Source organism: Canis aureus, chromosome 11 (genome assembly GCF_053574225.1).
Source record: "Canis aureus isolate CA01 chromosome 11, VMU_Caureus_v.1.0, whole genome shotgun sequence".
Lineage (NCBI taxonomy): Eukaryota > Metazoa > Chordata > Mammalia > Carnivora > Canidae > Canis > Canis aureus.
The window spans coordinates 24,017,639-24,041,652 of NC_135621.1; the positions used below are offsets into that span (position 1 = coordinate 24,017,639).

At 51.0% G+C, this 24,014-nt stretch overlaps 1 long non-coding RNA gene across 1 annotated transcript in view; it reads left to right on the forward strand.

Annotated features, from left to right (window-relative positions):
- The window catches only part of LOC144323556 (uncharacterized), a 45,049-nt gene that overhangs the window by 18,256 nt on the left and 2,779 nt on the right, over positions 1-24,014 (forward strand). Inside the window, exons 5-6 of the long non-coding RNA XR_013388952.1 lie at positions 1,420-1,466; positions 2,620-4,742. This is a non-coding gene — a long non-coding RNA (uncharacterized LOC144323556). The remainder of the gene's footprint in view (positions 1-1,419; positions 1,467-2,619; positions 4,743-24,014) is intronic.

Below are 24,014 nucleotides of genomic sequence, written 5' to 3' on the forward strand. Positions count from 1 at the left end.
CATGTGCCAGCCGCAGCCCCGCCACGGCGTCTCAGCCTGGAGTCCAGGGCAGGGACCAGAGCAGGTGACACTCCTGAGCCGAGATGGTACAGACGCGGGCCTGCAGGTAGCCGCCAGGGGCCAGGCGGGTGCCCAGCGACAGTGATGGAGCAGGGCCCCAGCCATGCCGGTGCTCCTGCTTCCAGAACATTCCCAGAGCCGGTGCATTCTCAGCCCCCGCCTCTCTCCCGACCTCCCATCTCTGCCCCTGTCCTTGTCCCGCCAGGCTCATGGCGCCCCATGGCCTGGCTCTGCCTGTGGAGCTTTCCCTCTGGGGGTCCATAGGTCGCCCCCAGCCTTCTTCCCCAGGAGGGCCCCCTGACCCCCTCCCCCCACCGTGCAGGACTGCTCCCACCCTGCCCCCCTCCACTCTGCCCTGCATTATCTTATTTTCGTATCTCTGCCTGATGGTGAGCACTTGCCAGACTTCTTCATGCTTTGCTCTTTCCCCTCCTGCCGGGGACAAGCTCCTGGGGACAGAGACCCCACTTCTTCGGTCCCTGACGGGCCCTGGTAGCCTACAGGGGTGCCTGGCCCGGAGCCCCTGCTCAGGAAACCTGGGAGGTCCCTGTATTGGTGGGGGAGGGGGATGCATGGCCTCCCTCCCCTGCAGGAGCAGCTGCCTGTGGGCCCCGGACACCAGGTGCCACCTGTCCGTAAGAACCGAAGGCCCTTGTGTCCTCCTGGGACCCACCTCTCCCGGTGTTCTCACCCAGTCTTCACATCAACCCAGCCCATTCTGCATAGGGGGACACTGAGGCTCCCAGGGGCCAGGGTGGGGGGACGACCAGGTTTGTAGAAAGTCTTTTTGGAAACAGAGTGTGGAGCACCCCAGGCTGGGCAGACAGCATGGAGGGCAGGGGGCGACCTCGCGGGGACACCTGACTTCCCTCTCGGGGGCCCTGTGGTCCCCAGCCTGCTCCCTCCTGCATGTGGTCCTCCCTGGGCCCCCAAAGGGTGGGACTGGAGCCTGCTCTCAACACTCACTGCTGCCTCTTTTAAAAGCCTCCTCCTCTGAATAATAATCGATTCAAACCATTTAAAAATACATGTTAATTCTTCACATTCATCATTAACATGGATTTATAAGTGAGAAATACAGATTCCATACATCTTCATTGAGGAAGCCTGGGGAGGGCGCAAATCTCAAAGTGGGGAGCGCAGCTGGTGGGGCGCCCGGGTGGCTCAGTCGGTTGGGTGTCCGCCTTCGTCGGCTCCAGGTCATGATCCCGGGGTTCGGGGATCGAGTCCACGTCGGGCTCCCTGCTCAGAGAGGAGTCTGCTTCTCCCCCTCCCTCTGCTGCTCCCTCTTCTTGTGTGCACTCTCTTTCTCTCAAATAAATCAATAAAATTTTTTTTTTATTTTTTTTAAAAAGGAAGCCCAGTTGAATCATCCCCAGTGATAAATGATGGCTGAGCATGTTGAGGTAGGTCCTTCCTGGCTTTCTCCAGGGCGTGTGAGTGTGAGTGTGGCCCCGCCGGGAATTTGGGGTCTGGGGTGGGAATCCTGCAAGAGCGACTGCACCGGAACGGGGCACGGGGTGGCAACGTGCTCATGCTGCTCTCCTGCCCGCTCAGTGCTCACGGCTGCTCTTAGCCGTGGACGCCGCCCCTCCTGCCCCTGTGCCCTCTGCCCCTGGTTCCAGCCTCCTTGCTGCTCCTGGAAGGCCCCAACGTCTTCCCTGCTGTTCCCAACGCCCAGCACGCCTGCACCCTCCCCTCCTTCTTTGCCTCGACTTACCCGGGCTGCATGCACTGGGGCAGCTGTTCCTAGATACGCCACCCGCCCCCTCCCCCCCCCCTGCCCCGGTTGAATGAGAGCTCACTTATCCCTTCCTCTGTGTCACAGCCTGTCCTATCAGGGCACATGTCACCTCTGTCCCGTGCCACATGCTCCTCTGGTCACTCATGATCTTTCTCTGCCACCAGCACGTTTGGGCTGGTGAAGCAGTCACCATGCCCGATGGGTATGGCCCTGTCTCTGCGGTGCCCAGCACAAGCAGGGGATCGATCTGTGACCACCTGAATCTCAAAGAAGGGGTGACCACAATGACCGAGGGACATAGAGACATTGAGTCACACCTGCCTGTGTTGGGACATGTTTCTAGAAAGAACGTCTCCCAAAACCCTTTACTGACACGTAATAGACTTATGGGAAAGCACACAACCCTCACCACGCGGCTGTGTGGATCCTCACCGCGTACACACCCATGTACCCAGCACCCAGATCCAGAAATAAAGCATCAGCGCCTCAAAAGCCTCCCTCACGCCTCCCAGCCTCTGTCCTTTGCCGCCACGGTCCCCGCCTCTGCGCCACCGATCCGAGACTGGTGGCAGCCGTGCCGGCTCAGCCACCCCAAACGCTGCCTGGCAACATCCCCGAGGCCGAACCCAAGCCCTGCACGACCCAGCCATCGGGGCCGCGAGGTGTAGACACCATGGAAACGGGCACAGACGCTCCCCCAAGGACGCCAAGATACGTCCTGGGAGGTCTGTGATCGCCTCCAGCTGGGAACCACCCATCTGTCCATCGCACACACACACACGCAGGGTGGATAAATAAACTTTCGATATTTGCAGGGTGGAATCTTCCTAGCAACGGGAATGAAAGTAGAACAGACACGGGCAGGGCCGCAGAGGATCTCAAACTGTTGAGTGGAAGGCGCCAGACAGAAAACAGAACACGCTCCGCGATGACATTTAGACACAAGGCAAAGCAGGCGAAAGAAGCCGGTGGCACCAGACTTTTGTTTATTTTTCTATTCTTTCTTTTCCTCCCTCCCTCCTTCCCTTTGTCCTTCCAAATTTCGGGGTCTCTCTTGCTACACACACACACACACACACACACACAGCCTTTTCTCTGCATCAGGAAATAATACCCTTCAAAATGATGCATCCCATGGTCACGGGAAGGCTCACAAGTGGTTTGTACCTAGTGATAGTTTGTAAGCATTAAGGCTTCAGAGGATCTGTTATGTTTTTCATAAGTTAGAGTGGGTTCGAGGTCGCTGTCAGACTCAGGTACTCTGAGGGCTTGTGGGGTGGAGCCGGGGGCGCCAGGGCTAGTGGCAGGGACCATGTGACACGGGGTATGCGTCACGCCCCATCAGGTGGGTGCGTTCACGGCCCGGGAGGCACGGGGATCCCATCCAAGTTCCGGCAGGAGGAAAGGGTAAGATTTGGTCGTGCAAACTGTGTGTCTATGTCTTCTTAACGGCTGCAAACTGCAGGTTATCTGCAGAGGTTAGGGCTGGTGTCACCAAATCTTGGCTATTGATGCGTTTAAGCGTTTAGGGCCGCTGGGGCTGAGCTGCACGGGCTCAGATCTGGGCTCTACCGGGTACTAGGGATAGATCCTGGAAACTTATCTCAACTCTCAGGGCCTTAGCTTTCCATCTGCAAAATAAGTTTAAAAGTTGCACGAACCACATATGCCCGCTGCAAGAATTAAATGAGTCGTTCCCCTTCAAAGCCCTTGGAAAGTGCCCGGGACACAGTAAACATTTGATAAATGTATTTCCATCCTTGCCAGTTGCTTACAAATGTCTTATCAGTCAGCTTTTGCTGTGATAATGTTGCATAACAAGCACCCCCAAACCTTCTCAGTGGCTTTCAACAGTGAGGAAGAGATGCTACTCGGGGGTGGATTCACACCTGCTCCTCTGGTCTCTCCTTCTCTCGTTCCCAAAACCAGGAGGAAGGAGCAGTGGCCACCTGAGGTGTTACTCCTGAGGGTGGCGGGCAGGACAGTCCAGGGCAGGGAACCACGGGACGTCTCTTAGGGCCATGGCTGGCTCCCTGAGCACCGCCCCTTCCACCTGCACAAAACTAGTGTCGTGACCAAGCCTGGAGTCCGCGAAGCAGAGATGGAACGGTGGCCAGCATGGGGGTGGGAGAAGGGAAGCTGCAGAACTGACATGGTCTCCTGCCCGCTGCGTCTAACCCACTGACACGGTCCCCCGGCCGGAGCACCTGCGGGGCTGTCTGACTGACCTGGAAGGGTAACACCTGGTGAGTGATGGGAGCACTTGCCTGTCGCTTCATAAAACATTGCCGAGTTGCCTTCCAGAAAGATTGAATACACTTTACTCCTCCTGGAAGAGTATAAGCCTGTTGTACAACAGCTCCAGCCTGCGGATGGAAATGATCTTTTTCCATCTTCAGCTAAGTTGGTAGATAAAACCAATGCCAATGATGACGGTAGTGACTGCATCGCCTTAGATCCCGGGTTTGGATTTTCTGGGGGGAGCTGCTCCGTGAATGACGTCAGAAGGGCCTCGGTCAGGTGTGACCGCACTCCCTGCGTCCCTCCTCGCCCTGCCCACTTGTGCTCCGGGCAGATGGGCCTGCCCTTGACCTGGGGCCTTGGCCGTGCGGCCTGCGCCAGCCCCAGGGCCACCCCATGCCCTCGTGGTTCGCTCTGCCCTTCCCCTACCTTGCCCCTCCCCTCTGCACGGAAGCAGCGGGTCCTGGACTGCCGCTCCCTTCCCCCTGGGCTCTGGAGGAACCTAGTTCAGCAGGACCAGTGCTTTTCCAAACGAGAGCAAGAAATAATGTGTCTTGCTGCAAACAATCAAGATATTAGGATCGCTCGTTATTCCAGAAAAGCCACCAGTACAGTGCGTGAGCTGATGGGCATTGCCCTCTCCCTGGAGACCTGGAGGCTCGGGGTTTACAAGTGGAAGGGCCTAGAAGATAGTGAGGTAAGTGGGCGCCTGTGTGCAGGAGGCGGACTGGGGAGAGGCCTCGGGGCCGCTCCAGCGGGGGTGAGGGGCGCCGGGCAGGGCAGCAGGGAGGCAGGTGTCTGATGCAGCTGCAGCGGGGCCCTCGGCACCCAGGGGGAGCCCCGGAGCTGGGGGGAGGCTTGCAGAGGCTGCTGGGTTTGAGGCCCGGGGCCACGCTCTCGGCCCTGCACTGACCAGTCATTGGATGCAGGCTTCTGGGAGGAGCTGCCCTCGGGGAGAGGTGCCCCCAGGAGCTCTGGCAGCCAGGAGGGGATGCCTCAAGGCTGATGGGAGGGCCTGGTGGGGAACCACTCACTCCCGGTGTTGATCACGCTCCGTAATCGAGCACCTACTGGTGCTGGACATATGTTAGCGACTGTGATCAGCAGGGCCCTGAGGGGTTACTGGCGACATCCCTCGGAGAGGTTCCGTGTTTGCCCCAGGTCACACCGCCAAGGCCAAGCTGGGCTGAAGCGTCACCTCTCCTTCGGGAGGGGGCGCCCGACGGCCTCGTCATGTGCGTAGGTAATAACCGCAACAACATCAGAGAAATGGCCCAACACCAGGCGCTGACGGGATGTGACTATTGTGTTGTGGACTGCTGTCTTTTTTTGTGCCAGAAGCTTTTAGTCTTCTGAGAGGGAAGCAATTTAGAAAATGATTCAGCAAACAGTTTGGCAGATGTTTCCTTGGGCTGCTGGGTTTGTAGAACGTGCCTTGTCTTTGGAATTGATCAAATCTGGGCGGAGTCCCAGCTTTGCCCCTGTCCCACCTCCCGGGGTGGGACCCTGGGCCTCGGCCAAGGGGTGCCAGGGGGGGCTCCTTCCACCTCTCCATTCCCCAGGGGTGGGGCCGGAGGATGCCCTCTTCCAGGGGAAGAGGTCGGGAGGATGAGGGGAGGCGATGGGTCTGTGGATTGTGAACTGTGTGGGTCAGTGATGTGCTTCAGCTCTGGGCCTGGGGACACAGAGGTGACGGGGTGTGGTCCTCGACCCCAAGGAGGCCACGGCCCAGTGGGGAGCCAGGTAGATCGACCGGCTATCATCGGGCTGCACCAGGTGCCACCATGCAAGGAGACACAGGGTGGGGGCCAGCGGCGGGGAAGGACATGGGAACTGGGTTTCGAAGATCAAGTCAGAGCTCAGCGACTAACCAAGAGGGAGTGTGGGAGGAGCAGGTGCAGAGCTGGAGGGGCGTGGGTCCGGGGCAACAGGTCACTACAGCGAGAGGATAGCCTGAAACATTTATTTGGCTTTGTGGCCAGGATTTCAGACTGCCCCAAACGTCCTCTGGGTTCTTAAGACAGGGGCCCCTGAGGCACAGCAGGCCTGTGGTTCCTAGCAGTGGGCTGAGAAGAGAGGGGCTCCAGGAGGACCCCCCACTTTGTGCAGAGCCAGAGGAGTCCCCTGTGCTGTGGGGGCGGGAGGGGGAGGCTGGTGAGTTGTGGCAGTGATGCAAGGTGTGTGGGATCATGTGGGAAGGACACGGTCAGCATCTGTAAGGGGTCGGGCCTCAACCTCAGCCAGTTCCAGGGTCCCGTCCGCACGGGCACCGATGCCCCTCAGACCCCCCTGCAAACAGTGGGCCCAGGGGGACACCGCCATCTCAATGGCCTGGGGCCCTTGTGAGATCCTGCAGAGAGAGGACAGGCACCTGGTCAGGTGCAGCAAGGGAGGGAAACTGAGCCCCAGCGTCGGTGAGATCCCGACGGAAACAGTAAGGTCTGGGGGCCATGGGGGTAGTGGCCAGAGATGAGGCAGGGTCTACAGGGGCCCGGCCATCCAGGGGGGCCTCAGCCAGGTCCAGCCTGACCCTGTGCAGAGTCCCGGAAGACCCAATGCCAAGGCGCGATGGGGTCACTGTTGTGCTTTTGGAGGCCGAGGAGCTCTCAGCGATGAGGTCCGAGCTGGGCCCGGGGAGGTGGGCCCGGAGGTGAGCAGCTGGACCCAAGAGCTCCTGAGAGATGCAGCCAGCAGCTGGGGGCCCTTCCCTCCCCTCCGTGATGGGGGTGCGGCTGCCGCGGGGAGAGCAGCTGGTCCCCGCTAGGCCACATAGCCTCGCAGGCCGTGTATTCACTCAAGGAACATTTGTGGATGGTGCACCAAGAACCAGGGAAGGTCTGCAAAAGCAGGTGTGGTCTGTGGCCCATTTGGAGCTCGTGGTCCAATAAAATAGGTATAAAGCATGAGGGCGCATAAGCAGAATGCAGAAGGTGATTGCAGATTGTGGGCAATGCCAGTCACGTCGTTGCATTCACAGCAGGGAAAGGGAGAGGAGGGGGGCAGGGGAAGCCTGGAAAACCATGTGAGAGAACGTGGGGGCTGGAGACACCTGGGAGGGAGGGTCTCTGGGCTGGGAGCACACCCCATCACAGGCCCTGGTCCAAGCACTCTGAAAGAGCAACTTATTTCATCTTTATGACCAACGTAAGACACACTCCTATGTGCCCATTTTATAGATTATGGAAACTGAGGCCTGGAAAGGCTGCATCACACACCAGGAAGTGACAAGGACAAGCTTATGAGCCCAGTAGTTCCCTTGGCACTCTGCTGTCCCATCGGGAGCACCCAGGGGTCTGGGGTGGGAGTCAGGGGTGGGGCAAGTGTTCTGAGCAGAAAGAACAGCATGTGCAAAGGTCCTGGGTGGAGACTGCCACCCTCAGCGTCTCCCCTTCACTGCCAGGCCTGGAGTCTCTTCTGATTCCCCGCCCTTCCCTCCACTCTTCCACGAAAGGCTAAGGGGTGGGGGCGATTCTGCTCTGTTCAGGCACCATCAGGAACATCTTGAACACGGGACTCGGTTTCCGGAATGCGAGTCCCAGGACGCCATGTAGACGGCAGCCCGCATGGCATTCACCTTCCGTGGGGGGCCCGAGGAGACACGTGTACTTGGGGACAGTGGGATGAGGTTCTTCTCCAGCCTGAGAACAGGAAACAGCAGACGCCGCTCACCAGGCTTGCCTTCCCCTTAAGAATGGAGTCAAACGCCAGACCCAGCCCCGGACTCAGACCTTTAAGACCAGAGCGGACACCGGCTCCGGGACCCGACAGACCTGCAGCGCTCTCCACGCACGATGGTGGAAGGGCCGGCCTTCCTCCCAGAGCCCGGGGCCTCCTTCACGCAGAGCATCGGAGCATCGGAGCAAGCCGGAGACGCCCACCCGGCTCCTGACACCTGTCCAGACTCTGGGAAAGCAGCCTCCACACCCGCCCTATTCCCGAGGGATCAAGAATTATTTGGATTCTATACAGGAGACGCTGGCCTGGCGTTTGGGGCTGAATTTGCGAGGCAAACAGAGGGCCGTGGAATATTTGGAGAAGGTCCGCTGAGCGCCCGTCACGTGCCAGGTTCTGTGCCCACTGCGGGAGGCCGATCTGGCCTTGAGGAGCTTCCAGCCCCACAGAGGGACGGGTCTGTAAAAAAAAAAACAAAAAAAGACTGATCTCTGTACAGGATGTACCCTGATGCAGGCATTCTCGGGGTGTCTCGAGGTCGTGGGGTAAGGGGCAAAACTGCTGCAGGCTGTTGAGAACATCTGGCCACGGGCACAGAGAACATGTGACCATGACCCGGCAGGCAACTGGAAAAAATACGGGGAGCGGCTGCTTCCCCCACTAGTAGCAGGTGGGGCAGGCCTGCCGTCCCTAGGAGGGGAGCACAGAGGAGCAGCTCCAGTTCCCCAGCCCAAACAGCACGGAAAGTTGAGCCCACACACGGAGCAGGGGCCTGGCTTGTAGAGGAAATGTTGGACTCTGGGGCCGATGGCCATGGAGTTTGGGAGTTTGCCGGGCAGGTCACTAAACAGGGGTTGAGCATTTTCAAAAGAAACCCCGGGAATCTGAGCTGGGGTCCCCTGGGTCTTTAGGTGAACACTCGGGGGGCGGGGACTCTGCAGGGCAAGATGAGTGAGGCCGGGGCATGGGGAGCCGCTCGCGGGTTCTGGAAAGCACAGTGCTCGCAGACGGCATTCCAGCCCGCCTGGGGAGAGCAGCCTCACCAAATACCTGGCCATTCCATTGGGGTTCCAGAGAGGCAACACCTTGGCCCTTTGCTAAGGACTAGTCTAGACCCTTCTCAAGAGACGCCTGAGAGAATCAAGGAGAAACACAAGGAAAATGCCACATCTTCCATAATGAAACTCCAGACTTTTTTTTTTTAAGAAAATTTTCTTTTTTTTTTTTAAAGATTTTATTCATTTATTCATGAGAGACACTCAGAGAGGCAGAGACATAGGCAGAGAGAGAAGCAGTCTCCCTGCGGGAACCCTGACGTGGGACTCGATCCTGGGACCCCAGGGTCACACCCTGAGCCAAAGACAGATGCTCAACCGCTGAGCCACCCAGGCATCCCAAAACTCCACACCTTTACTGGAAAATAAAATAATCCAGCATAGCATGGTTATAATGACAGCATAGCAGTCATGATGCTCAGCACATAATTAAAAAGGTGAACGACCAAACAAACTGTAGTCTTTTTGTGATGCAGTATCACCCAGCAGCAACCAGAAAGGAGCTATGGATACACGCAATGCTCAATCTGAGGCTAAGTGAAGGAGTCCAGGACAGAAGAACATGTACATTAAAGATGTCATTATATGAAGGTCTAGGGCAGGTAAAACTCAGCTCCGGGATAGAGCTCAGCACGGTGGTTACCGGCTGACCGACATGGGCCACAAGGGAACAAGGTGATAGAGACCCTCGGTGGAAAGATAGAAAGTATCCTACCAGGGCTCTGGCTTCATCGGGATATCAGTCTGTTAAAGTCAATTGTATTTATGATCACACCCTGAGCCAAAGGCAGACGCTCAACCACTGAGCCTCCCAACCTCCCGAGCCTCCTATTTTCAAGCCCCTGCCACGTCCCAGGCCCCGTGTGCATGCTTTGCCTCTGTCTTCACTGCCACCTTCCCTGGTGGCTCTAGGATGCAGGGCAGGGGTGTCTCCGATGTGCACACAGACTGCTATTACCAGCAGGAAGTAGGAGGATCCCTACCAGGCAGCTGGCTCCCCTCAGCTCTTTGGACACAGCAGCCAGGAGTTCATATCCCTGGACATGAAGTTGGGGTCCCGTGGAGATGAGTGGGGTGGTGACCAGCAGGGCCTGCCTCCAAGCTACAGCACTGCTGCTGAGCGCATGTGACTCAGTGAGCCGCTGCCCCCTCTGCTCCTCTGTCCCTGTATCGGCAAAACGAGGGTGACCATGGCCACCATTTCAAAGGGTGGAGGACCACATGCAGTGGTACGAAGCGCCTGGTGGCCGGCATGCTAGGCGTGCCCTCCAGAAGGTGGCCCCTATGCTCATGCTACTGGGCATCTGTGATGATGAAGTGTGGGTCCCTGGGGCCACTCCTCACATCCCCCTTTTCTGTCCCCACCCTGTATATCAGCGGGGTCCTTGGCCCTAGAAGGGCTGACGGTGTTGTGACACCATACTCAGATTGCAGCGCCAGGATGGTTACAGCCACAGGATGCCATGTCACATTCCTCTCTCATTCACCTGGTGCCAACACTGCCTGGAGCCTGGGCGCATCTGACCAGGGAAGAGGTCAAGGACGCCAGGCCACGGGTGCTGCCCCCACCCAGAGCTCCGCGGGGCACGTCAGCAAGCCAGGGTGGCTGTTCCCTGTGCTGCATGTTCACATCTTTTCTCTCTAATGATTTTCTTGAATTAATCCATGTTGATTACAGTTACAGTTCACTGCGGCATATTCCTGAGTCAAAGACGTGCAGCAGCAGCCCACAAGTGGTTTGTCACAACATGAGAGCCTGGTGAGGACAGCGGGGTGAGCTCACAGAGGTAGACCCATAGGATGACGTGGCCGTGCAGGTCCTGGGGAGTGAACCTGCCTGCACGCTGATTTTACACAAAGCACAGATTTTGCGCAAGCAGCCAAAACACAAAAGCACGGACTAAAGTAAATTCAAATATCTGAGACATTGATTTCACTGCCCCGGTGGGCTCTCGTCCCCAGGCCTTGGGACGGTATGTTATGAAACTTTGAGAAACAGCAGCCTGGAGCTGAAGATTTCTCTTCTTTAAAAAAAAAAAAAAAAAAAATACGGATCCCTTGGCAAAGCAATGGAATTTGAACAAGCACAAAACAAGACCTGCCAGTGCACAATTGAATAATTTTACTAATAAAGGCTGAAACAAGACCAAAACTACATCATTCAAAGCTGCCCTCTCTACAGCAACAGCAGAGGAAGCCAAGTTATTGCTTCTTAATAACCCCAGACTTAATGCCAAATATCATGCTCAGAGAGGAAACCAGAGGAGCTACTGGCAAAATCCTCCGTCAAATGACATTTTGGGATAGTGCCCCGTGGCAAGGACATGCAAGTGTAAGGAGCGGATCCTGTGCGTGCACCTGCCAGCAGACACTTCTCTTTCTCGGGGAAAATCTCTGCTGCGAAGAGGATGAATCAGCTCCTGGCGGGGCTGGTGCAGATGATGGTGGTTTTGCAGAAAGTCCCAGTAATCAGGGCTGGCATTCACTGAGCACGAGCTGGGGCCAGGAAGTGCTAGACGCACTTTACAAGAATCAGGCAGGCCTCACTTTTATTTATTTATTTTTTAATCAGGCGAATTTATTTATTTAACAGGAGATACTTTTATTAGCCAGGTTTTGCCGTCGGCAAGCCCCGGGCCCCTGGAGATGAGCTGGCTTGCCCAGGTGACACAGCTAGTTAGCGGTGGAGAGGTACACGCCGGCGCCTTCCAGTCCTCCGAGTGAATTGACTGGTGCGAGACTCGCACGTGGGAATTTTGAACAGACAGCCGACAGGAGACTTTCCTTCTTGACACGGGCAAAGCGAGCAAATGCAGTCTTAAGATTTCAGGTGGCTCAAAAAAAGAAAAAAAAGATTTCAGGTGGCTCATTCAAGTATCTTGAGGAACTATTCAGTATCCACGCAGTGTCACAAAGACCCCGGATCTGTCACTTTGACAAAGGAAGGTCACGGATGCCATAAAAAGACCAACTGTGGTGAGAGCGCTTCTGGAAAAAGGAATCGAGGACTGAGCGTCTTTGGAAGATCACATCCTCCTGCCGCAACAGAACGTGCAACATTTCCAGAGCTGAGCGCAGGAGAAAAGTGGGTTAGGAGCCCGTTCACGGCTACCTCCTACGCTGCGACGCTCCGCTCTGAGTGTCTGGCTAAGTGGCAAAGCGCTGGCATTTATTTGCTGTGAATATTGGGTGATTAGTACTTATTACGATGACTAGATTAGGCTATTAACCTACCCTGTGTGTGTGCATGTGGGCTCTCTCCGTGACGACTGGCCCGGCTTCGACTCGAGCCTTGGTGGCTGTTGGAAAGGGCCACTGAGTCCTTCTTGACGCTGTCAAGCATGGTCCCTGCGAGTGGGGGTTTTCCAATTTAACAGCAATGAGTGAGGAAAGAAAACTCATGCACAGCCCAATCTCTCCGTTCTGGAGGAAGCTACGGCGACCTCCATAGACGTGCAGAATGATTCAATCTCTTAAATTTGCAGGAAACGATCATTATTATTGTAATTTTTAAAGCACTGCCTTTACTTTCATTGCTGGGCCTGGCTGAGGCTACCAAAGGTGGGGTGAGGGTGCAAAACACTCCCTTGCCCCAGAAAGTGCTAACCCCCTCCTTGCAGATGCAGAGACAGAGGTCCAGGGAGGTCAGTGGCTTGCTGACGGTGACACATTATTTGCATAAAGACCAAACTGTTCATTCATCTGATCTGTAGCAACCCCACAAGACCTGACCCCGTCAGAAGTGCCAAAGGATTAACACCTGCTGGGGGCAGTGACCCTTGGGGGCCTGTGTATAAATGCCCCACCTCCCTCACCCCTCCTCAGGGTCACTGGGGCGACGTTCTGAAGTGGCTCCCACAGCCCCCTGCTTCCCTGGGGCTCATGAGATTAGAGCTCCCCGACCCCAGGCCCCCCCACAATTGAATTGCAGTCCTGGGTCCCTTTGTCTTAGAGCTGTCCTTTCGGGTCAATGGGACAAGGATGCAGGGGCACCTCTGGCTCCTCTTCCTCTCACTGTCTATTTCAGCAACCAACCATCTGACTCTGCAGGTGACTCATTGTGTCTACATTGGCCAAATCTGTGAACCAGGCCTCAGCCTTGGCCAGCATGTGGGGTGCTTCTGAGGAGACCCTAAGCTACATTGTTTCCCGCTTATCTTAATGTCAACTACACTAGAAAAGCCTAATGAGGACCACGTGCTCTGACCTAAGGCTACAGCACACAGTTAAGGATTTAGTTTTGATCATTTTGATTTAAAGGTAAATGTTAAGTAGTTCATTAGGTTGTGAACTGAGAGGTGGTCCAGGGATGTGGCACCAATCAAGGGGTGATGGGCTGCTGCCCATGGCTGAGAAACGTGCTATGTGCCCACGTCCATCGTCGCTGTCATCCAACTTTGTTTTTTTATTTATAAAGATTGTATTTATTCATGAGAGACACAGAGAGGCAGAGACATAGAGGGAGAAGAAGACTTCCTGCGGAGAGCCCGAAATGGGACTCCATCCCGTTGACAATCCCAAATGCTACCTATTTTCCATATAGTAAAACCCACTCTTCTTACCTGGCTGGAGAAGCCCCGCCCACTGACCCCGCCCACCTCCTGGCCCCGCCCACCAGTCCTGCTCCCTCCACTGCCCCCACCTTGCCCAGTGTCTGCAGCCATGCGCCCTTCCTCCTGTTCTAGAACACACCGGGGTCATTCTCATCTGAGGGCCTTTGCACTCGCTGCTCCCTTTGCCCAGAATGCTCTTGCCCCTTCTTCACATTACTGACCACGCTCCTCCGAGCTGGGCGCATCACCTCCTCAGAGAGGCCTTCCGTGTTGGTGACCCATGTAAAGGAGCCTCCCAGGCATTCCCGATGAAACGACACAGCACCCAGAACTGTCCAGAATCGTCCTGGTCATAGATTTGGTCCCTTGTGTGTTGTCTGTCCCCCTCCACTGGACTTGACACTGTGAGAGCAGAACACGAGTTTGTCTTGTTCGCAGACATCTCCAGGTCTGCAACAGTGGCTCCGCACACCGGCCCACGTGTGTTGAAGGCATCCTGTTTGCAAAGGGTTCCTCCCAGCCAGCAGTTGTCCCCCGTGCCGCACTGCCCCCGCCATGGTAACTCTATCAGGAAGGGCTCAGGAGCATGAGGCTCTCCTGTCTCCCTGGATGGAAGGGGCAGGGTACCTGGGATACATCTTGTGTGGCTCTAGCTGTTTTCATGACCCAGCTCCAGACCCTGCTCTGCAGGCACCTTCCCTTGAGAATTCTCCCCCAACTTCTCGGGTTAAATCCCTACCTGTGTTGCCTCAGCTCCTGGATTTGCAGATGGCCCCCAAGCTCATGAGGTTACCCTAGTGTTTTGTGGCTTACCAGCGCATTATCTGCTTCTCCATTGCTCTGTGCACCCTCAGCCTTCTTCCCAAAGATTCAGGTTGTTGTACAAACTCTATGTCCCCGTCCCTGAGATGGCCCAAGCCTACCATGCACCACAGATTTGATGAGTTTTTCAGGAAAATAACAAACACTGTAAATGCAACATTAGAAAACAACTCACTAACAAGAGCATATCCCGCTCCACACGATTCCACCCCAACTTCTCGATTTTTTTCTGCTTTATACCATCAACACATTAGCCTAAAATTTCTTCTGAGCCATGCTTGGCTGTCTCAGTGGTGCTTACACTGGTGCTTTCCCAATCCTGCATTTGTCATCCGACTTCTCCCACACTTTCAGATCTGGCCACACAAAGGAATCCTGGGACCTGGAATAGTAGCAGCAGTTTTATTCCCTCCCTGAGTAACTGAGTTACTTATCACTAGAAGTTAAAGAGCTCCTTCTGAAAAGCAGCCAGAGCTTTAGGCACAGGGATGTTTGGCCCTGAGTGATATTCCTTTGACAAACGGATTGGTCACCAGAATCTTGGTCCTTCTGGTGTCTGTTCTGGGAGATTTGGCAACATCATCTGTCTTTTAATGCATTGGCAGGTGTGTGACAGGAATGGGGATCACACACAATTAATTTTCAGTCTTTTTGTCTGTTACTGTAGCTCAGGAACAGACTCAAGGAAGTTGGAAAGTATGTTTGAGATGGTCTGATGTAAGATCGATTCTAAGAAATAATTATACAATCCATTGGTAGGATGTGGGGCAAGTGCCTCAAACAGAGAGGCAAATCCTTCTGTGGGTCTGTAGGATAGCCGATTAAGAGAGGCAGGCTGTGAGTAAAGATGTTGAGATAAGATTAATGTTCTGGAATCTTCACTCCCTGCTTCCACCTCCGTGAGTGAGGTTTCTTCTCTGCCTCATTGATGCTGGCCTACTTTGGCTCTGTGGTGGCTGATACTAATTCTCTGCTCCTTGACTTTAGGCTTAGCCATGCAGCTTGTGTTGGTCAGATGGGTATTAGCAGGTGTGCTGAGGGCAGTCAAGACTTGACTGTGTCTGTGAAGTGGGCTTGCCGTTTTGGGCATCTGCCATTCCATGAGAAGATCTTCCCATTGGGTGGCTGCTGCCTCTTGAGCCTGCACCCCCTGAATAAACTCAGGTAGAAAACACCTGGATTCAGCTCACCTGCAGCTTAGAGTCAAGCCAGCAGAGTCCTTGTCAGCTGACCTCCAACCACGCCCCAGGCAAATGGGAGAAAAGAAATGACTGGAGGTGGGACACCTGGGTGGCTCAGCACTTGAGTATCTGCCTTCAGCTCAGGATGTGATCCCAGGGTCCTGGGGTTGAATCCCACTTTGGGCTCCCCACAGGGAGCCTGCTTCTCCCTCTGCCTGTGTCTCTGCCTTTCTCTCTGTGTCTCTCATCAATAAGCAAATAAATCTTTAAAAAAATAGAAAAGAAAAAGAAAAAATAAATAAATAAATAAAATTTAAAAATAGAAAATAAAATAAAATAAAATAAAATAAAAATAGAAAATAAATGATTGGAGTTTTATGCTACTGAGGTCTGGGGTAGTTTCTTATGCAGCACTCTTATGTTAGCTGACCGATACTAATACAGACTTAGTTCCAAATGTTAAGTGTCCAATAAAAGACCCTCCCAAAAATACCATCGAAATGCAAGCAATGACTTGAGATTGAGCTGCTGGTCACATGGCCTGCTCTGCATCAGGCTTTGTTTCTATGGACAATTCAGGATTTTTCTAGGCCAAGCATAAGAGAATGGTTGGTTTTAATGCCTCATTATTTTGTCCTATTGTGATATTGTGATTTATAAGAGATATATATTTGGTCTTAATCCCAGTTCCTTGCTCAGAGCTCCTAAAATCCTCCTTGGAACTTCCTAAGTGACAAGAGAGATAAAAGTGGAAGGAGCGTCTTGTTTATAACAAGCTGCTTTCAGCCACACAGAATTCATGTTAATGAGGTGACTTTTGGAAAGCCCCAGAGGATGGGGGCTGGTTGCCAGGAAACCAGCTGTGTGATTAGAAGGTTGGAACTCCAAGCCCCCTCTACCACATCTGACTTCCAGAGAGGGGAGAGGAGCTGGAGGTTGAGTTAATCACTAACAGCCAACGATTTAATCAATTGTGCTTGTGCAATGATGCTGCCATAAAAATTCCCAAAGTATGGGGTTCAAAAAGCTTCCAGGTCAATGAACACATGGAGATGCTGGGAAGGTGGTACACCTGGAGGAGGCATGGAAGCTCTGCACCCCTTCCCACATACCCTGTCTTCTGCATCTCTTCCATCTGGATGTTCTCGAGTCGTATCCTTCATAACACATTGGAAATCTACTGAGATAACTGTTTTCCTGAGTTCTGTGAGCTGCTCTTGAAAATTACTGACCCTGAAGAGGGGGCTGTGGGAGCCTCCGATTTATAGCAGATCAGTCATGAGTGACAACCCGATCTCGTGATTGGCATCTGAAGTGGGGGCTAGTCTTGGACTGAGTCCTTAACCTGTGGGGCCCTATGCTACCTCTGGGTAGGGGATGTCAGAATCGAGTTAAATTGCAGGACGTCCAGACAGCGTCCCCCAAGAACTGGAGGACTGGTTGGTGTGGGAAACCCCCAGACTTTTCGTGGCCAAGAGTGTGGAAAGGAGCAGAAGGAAAAAGACTTGGTCTCTAGAGTTGAGTGCTGAGAGAAGAAACAGTTTGACTTTCAGTTATTGGAAAAGGTAACCTGGAATCAGGGGTGCATATTTAGGTTCAAACCTAAATGCTTGTGGTGCTACCAATGTCCATAGGTTCTCAAGGTGACAAGGACGGCAGACATCTAAGGAGGCTGTGCTTACAGCTCAGCTCTGGCCTCTGCAACGCGGTCACCCTCTGCAAGGTGGATGACTTAGCCCACTCTAAGATGGAAAGTTCTAGGGACAGTTGGTCACCCTATGCTCCACCCTAGGCCTGGGGACTGGCTAGATTTATGACACCCATCATGAGATGAATTCACTCATCTCAGAAACATTTACACATTGAAAAACAATGTGCTTTAGGATTATGGAAATATTGTGGCTTCAGTAGACAAAATAAGAATTGGTGAGGAGATTAGGATGCTGGAGGTGCTCCATGAAATCCACACTATTTCCAACCCTTCCTCTTCAAACTCGTTTGCACGCCACTGAAAAGGATGGATTTTTCATGGACATTGATACATAAGGACAAAGGGAACAGGAGAGGAGGCAACGGAAATAAGATTTGGAAAGCAGGAAGGAAGATGGGCACAGCATATTGATCTAACCATAATTACAATATACACATCTTGGGGGGGAGGAAGAGGAAACCTGTGTGAGTGTGTGTGTGTGTGTGTGTGTGAGAGAGAGAGAGAGAGAGAGAAAGAGAGATAGAGATGGAGGGACAGAGAGACAGAGAGAGGAGGTGGTGTGGTGTTTGCAGCCATGACAGAAAGCTAAACCATCACATTCTGGAGTGAGAAGTTGATAGAAAAGCCTATTTTTTAAAAAAAAGATTTATTCATTTAATTGAGAGAGAGAGAGCCGAAGTCAAGAGTCAGATGCTTAACCAACTGAGCCACCCAGGCACCCTGATAAAGCCTAAATTTAAGTAATCAGTAACAGTGTAGGATGCTATTCACAGATACAAGGTAAATGTAAAACAATCAGGCAGGAGGACATATTTGGGGAAGTGGGGGTGGGGGATGAGGATTGCTGCCTTTAGTAAAGAATAATCGTACAATGATTTGATTCTTTATTTTTATTTTTATTTTTTTTTAAAGATTCTATTTATTTATTCATGACAGACAGACAGAGAGAGAGAGAGAGAGGCAGAGACACAGGCAGAGGGAGAAGCAGGTCCATGCAGGGAGCCCGATGCCGGACTTGATCCCAGGTCTCCAGGATCAGGCCCTGGGCCGAAGGCGGTGTTAAACCACTGGGCCACCCAGGCTGCCCAATGATTTGATTCTTTAAGACTTAGACAAAAGCAAAAGCATTGAACAGAGGACCCACACAGGAACACATGGACACAGCACAGGAATATGGCAGGCCGCTGTGGATGTGACATTTTCTTGATGGCTAGTGAAACTGAACATTTTTTTTCTTTCTTTGCTGATCCATTGGGTTTCTTCTAAAAATTCCTCTTCTGAGTCTTTCTTCATGCTTCTATTGAATGATTCTCTTTTTATTAATGATTGGTGGCATTGTCCATACATTCTGGATACTAATATTTGCCGGTCATAACTTACACAGGTATCTATTCTCATCTTTACTTAGGCTTGCCATCATTTTACACTGTGTGTGTGTGTATGTGCACATGCACAGAAGTCTTACATTTTGATGAACTGAATTTATCAATCTCTTCCACATAGCTTGAGTTTTAGTGTCTTATATAAGGGATTCCTCTTAACCCTACGGCCAAAATGAAATACTTCTATATTTCCTTCTGAGAGTTTTAAAATTTTGTTACTCACTTTAAGGTATTTAATCTATGTACACTTTAATTTTGAATAATGCATAGAAACAAATATAGCAGGGAAAAAGTGAAAAAAATTAATAAACAGGGAAATGTACCTGAAAAAATTCTCTGAAACACCACAAAGTGCAACAAAATGGTGGAAAACAGGAAGGAGACGTTGAGAGACACAGATAATAGAGATCATAGGTTGAGAATATTAGCAAACTCTATGTTCCAGAAGAGGGGTGGTGAGTGTATGTGGCTGAGCAACATCTGGGGTGTTTGCTGACAAATCTCAAAACTGATGTGAGGCACTGACCCTTGAAATCAGGAACCCAATCAATTCCAAACAGAATAAAGACAAGGAAGTTACACATAGGTAAAGTGGAAGAAGAGGAAGGAGGGAGAGAGGGAGGGAGGAAAAGAGAGAGAAGGAGAGGGAGGGAGGACAGGAAGCAAGGGAAGGAGAGTGGGGAAGAGAGAGAGAGAGAGAAAATGAGAATGATGGCTAGCTTTCACCAACAAAAGTGGTAGTCTGAAAACAGTGGAAAAGGATCTTCAATACAGAAAAAGACATTAACCGTCTATCTGGAAAAATGCCTTTTAAGAAGGAAAGTAAAATAAAGACATCTTAGAACATTCCAAAAAACTGCAAGAATTTGCCCCAATATACCTTCACTAGAGAGAATTCAAGCAGAAGGGAAGGGTTTTTAATGGAAGGTCAGAGAACGTTGAGCAAAGACAGTGGTGAATATGGGGGTAAATCTAAACAAAACTAATTACACAGGAAAAGAACATTTTGTGAGGTTTAACAATTTTGTATGGGTTTATATTATTCATCAGTAATAATATCAGGAGGCCAGTGATCAGAGTTGAGGTGGGTTAAGGTTCTTGGGTTATTCAGAAAGTACAGATGGTGATAAATTTCAGAATTCTTTATTACAATGAGTATGGTAGCCACTGAAAGAAGAAAAACAGTGTAATTTCCAAATTAATACTGGAAGAAAATGGGAAGAGGAAAAAGAACTTAATCTGAAAGAAATCAAGGAAGGATAGAAAAAGGCGGGATTGGTGGGACAATTTGAAAACACATGGCAGAAATTAATCCGAATAGAACTGTAATGACAATAAATATAAATGAAGTAAGCTTGTAAACTCTACAGTTAAAAGATAAAGATTGTCATATTGATTTTTAAGCAAAATCCAACTTAACAATAGACCCATCAAAGACATAAGGGCATAGAAAACTTGAGCGACACTCAGTAAAAGAAATCTAGAGCCATATTGACACCAGACCAATTGATTTTAATATAAACATTTTACCAAAGTTTAAAAGTGCCACTCACAATGATAAACATCTCAACTAACTTGGAATATGCGACAATTAAAATTTTTATGTACCTAATAACAGAGCAACAAAACACATAAAGCAAAAATGAACAGAATTACAAGGAGATTAAATCCACCAACAGTGAGAACTTTGAAGATACCTCTCTTAGCAATTGTTAAATTAAGCAGATGACAATTTGGGGAAGATAGAGAACAACAAAATCATGAAACTTAATCTAAAGGACATATATAGGGCAGCCCAGGTGGCTCAGCAGTTTAGCACCACCGTCAGCCCAGGGCATGATCCTGGAGACCCCTTATCGAGTCCCACATCTGGCTCCTTGCATGGAACCTGCTTCTCCCTCTGCCTTTATCTCTGCCTCTCTCTCTCTCTCTCTCTCTCTCTCTCTCTCTGTCTGTCTCTCATGAATAAATAAATAAAATCTTTAAAAAAAAAAAGGACATATATAGAATTCAACGCCAAGCAACTGTATAATACAAATTCTTTTCAAACGCACATGGGCATTTGTATGGACCACAAACTGGATCATTCTCTGATCAAAATGCTTTTAGGCTTGAATACATACTCTCTAGGTAACTAGAAAAATCCAGGTTTGGAAATAAAGACTATACGTCCACATAATCCATGAGTCAAAGATCAAACCATGATGAAACCTAGAAAATAATTGAAGACAAAACTACTAAATATAAAAACGGGAGGGATGCAGCTAAAGCAGTATGTAGAGGGAAGTTTATAACCTTGAATGTTCATCTTATGTGGAGGGACAAACAGGATTGTCTGGTAAATGACTCTAGACATTTGTGTTGTCTACAACAGATACTCCTGGGAGCAGGGGCTCCCCTTCTGCCAGAGCACAAACCCAGCACCTCACTTGATCTCCAAGGCTAGCTGCCGGCATTCCAGAACAATCCCTTCACCTGTGCTTCTTATTGCCTACGCCCCAAGAGTGCATTCCCCGTGCACATGCTGGTTTTGCATGGCGGACTGAAAGAAGACAGAGAAGTCCATGGGGAGCATGCCTCCCTAAAGTTGGTACCTCCAGGGCATGTCCAGCAGCCCAGCTCAGGGCTGATGGGGCCCCTGTGGAGTCACGGGAGTACTAGGCACTGAGTCTTTTCTTACTGCCCCTAGCCTTGTGATCCCCAGTAGGTCCTCTTGTGGATGAAATGCAGGTATTTGCCTTCTCTCTCTTTGCCATAACACCACAAGAAGAAAGATGGAAGCCGATGAGTCCAGCTAACTGAAGGTGTCAGAAGAAGGACAAAATGATTGGAACAATATAGAGGAAAGAGAAGGTGATCAGGATCACCATCCTTGAACACGCCCTTAATGCCACCCACAGCCATGCCCACCCATCCAGACTATCATTCTCTGACTGTCCTGGGCCATGGTTCTGCCCCCACTCATCTTCCTCATCTACTCATCCCATTCCTCCCATCATGGGCTGAAGCGTGTTGCCCCTTCTGCCCAGATTCACGTGATGAAATTCCAATCTCCAGGACTTCAGAATGAGCCTGTATTTGGAGACACTGTCCTTTAAAAAAAAAAAAAAGATTTTATTTCTTTATTCATGAGAGACACAGAGAGAGAGAGGCAGAGACACAGGCAGAGGGCGAAGCAGGCTCCCTGTGAGGAGCCCGATGCGGGACTCGATCCCAGGACCCCAGGATCAAGACCTAAGCCAAAGGCAGACACTCAACCACTGAGTCACCCAGACACCCTGGAGACAGTGTCTTTAAAGAGGTGGCTCAAATTCAGTGAGTGGTGTTCTTTTTTTTTTTTTTTAAGATTTTATTTATTTATTCATGAGAGACACAGAGAGAGGGAGAGGCAGAGACATAGGTAGAGGGAGAAGCAGGCGCCATGCAGGGAGCCCGACGTGGGACTCGATCCCGGGACTCCAGGATCACGCCCTGGGCCGAAGGCAGGCGCCCAACCACTGAGCCACCCAGGCATCCCAAGGGGTGTTCTTGTAAGGAAATCAGGACACAGACACACGCAGAGGCAGGACCACGTGAGGACATGGGGAGAAGACGCCGTCCGTAAGCCTAAGGAGAAACCAACCCTGCTGAAGCCTTGATCTTGGGCTTCCAGCCTCCAGGACTGTGAGATGATACATTTTTGTTGTTCAAGTCGCCAGTCTGTGGTGCTTTATTATGGCAGCCTGAGCAAACGAATACACTATTCCACCAGGAAAATAGAAGCAACAGGAGGTCTCCCAACCAGCTCCTGCCACCACACCTACCCACCTGCCCACATCCTGCATGTCTGCTTCTCTCTTGGATGAGCATGTTGCTTCTCCCCTTTTACAAAGCACCTCTCGACCCCAATGCCCGCTCCTCGCTGCCACCCAGTGCCCACTCTCCCCTTTTACTACTGAACTCATTGCAAGAGGAGCCTGTGTCCTCTGCCTCCAGTCTGATCTCTCTCCTCCGGTTTTCTCTCTCTCTGCTTAAGTTCTCATCTCTTGAGTTAAACTTAGCATGTGTGAAATACAATGCACAAACAAACACACAAAACACAAGTGTATAATTTACTAGGTAATTGCTAAGGGAAACATCCACCCAGGTCAAGAACCGACCCATTGCCTGCAGTCTACAAGGCTCTGTGTCTCTTCCTTACATGATGACCCGTCCCTGCCCCAAGGGCACCGCTATCCTAATGTTTGCAGCAACAATTGTCTTGTTTTTCTTGGCACGTTTACTACCTATGTATGTTCCTTTAGGAAATAAGGTATGATTTTCCCTGGTTTTAAACTCTAGTTTCTACGGTATGTACTCTTGTGTCTTCTCTCACTCATGATGTTTGGCAGTCCCACCATATAGGGGTGACTCATTGACTGTCATGGCTCTGCAGCAGTGGTTCTCAAGTCAGGGTCCCCAGGCCAGCAGCATCAACCTCATGGAGACCTTGTTAGAAATGCAAATTCATGGGTCCACCCCAGACCTACGGAATGAATCAGAAACTCTGGGTGTGGGGTCAGCCCTTCCGGGTGATTTTGATATACAATAAAATTTGAGAATCCCTGCTATGCAAAACTGTGCTTTGTTTTTCTAGTCTACTGTTGATGGGCATGTGTGTTATTTCCAGGTCTTTGCTAGGATAAACGTGACCTCTATGACCAGCGTCACACAGGCTTCCCAGGGCACTAGTGCATGAGATTGAGGAGACACTGTATTCAGCTCTGCCCTTCTTCCCTCTCCTAGTTACTGTCAAATTGTTTCCCAAAGGGACTGATATCACCCTGGGCCCAAGCAGAAGACAAAAGACATGCTCAGTCCCAGGTAAATAGCAAGAGGTTAATAACTGAGATAACTTGGGCAGCCCGGGTGGCTCAGTGGTTTAGCGCCACCTGCAGCCCAGGGTGTGATCTTGGAGACCCAGGATCAAGTCCCACGTCAGGCTCCCTGCATGGAGCCTGCTTCTCCCTCTGCCTGTGTCTATGCCTCTCTCTCTGTGTGTCTCTCACGAATAAATAAATAAAAAATATTTAAAAAAATAACTGAGACAATGTACCACAGCATCCTGAGAAAAAGCAATGTTTTCACTAAAGTACAAAACCTTTGGGATGCAAATGTAGTTGGGATTGGTTGCAGTGAGCGAAGACATTATTCATATTTGTGTCCAAATAATTGGTTATATGTTCTCAGTCAAAGTAGGAGCTATAGTTGTCAACATTTATAAATATTTTTTTATATATATATGCAGAGAGATTAGGCTGTAAATAATTTTGTGACAGAGTCCGTGTTGAATACAAAAACAGACTTCAGGCTCCTGGTGTGTCCTTCCTTGTCTTTGCTGTAGTCATTAATCAGACCCTTGAAATGTTGGAAACCTCGAAGACCTACTTTGCACAGCAACCCAATGCCCCAGAGTGGGACTGAGCTTTTTGTAAATGAGTCCTCTAAAGTTTTGCTGTATTCAGTTCAAAAATCTATTGGGAAGCTTTCATCAAAGTATCCATTAAATGGGTGCCAAGAATTTTGAGTTTTGAAACTTTAGCGAATTGTTAATTATCAGAAACAATCCTTGCCA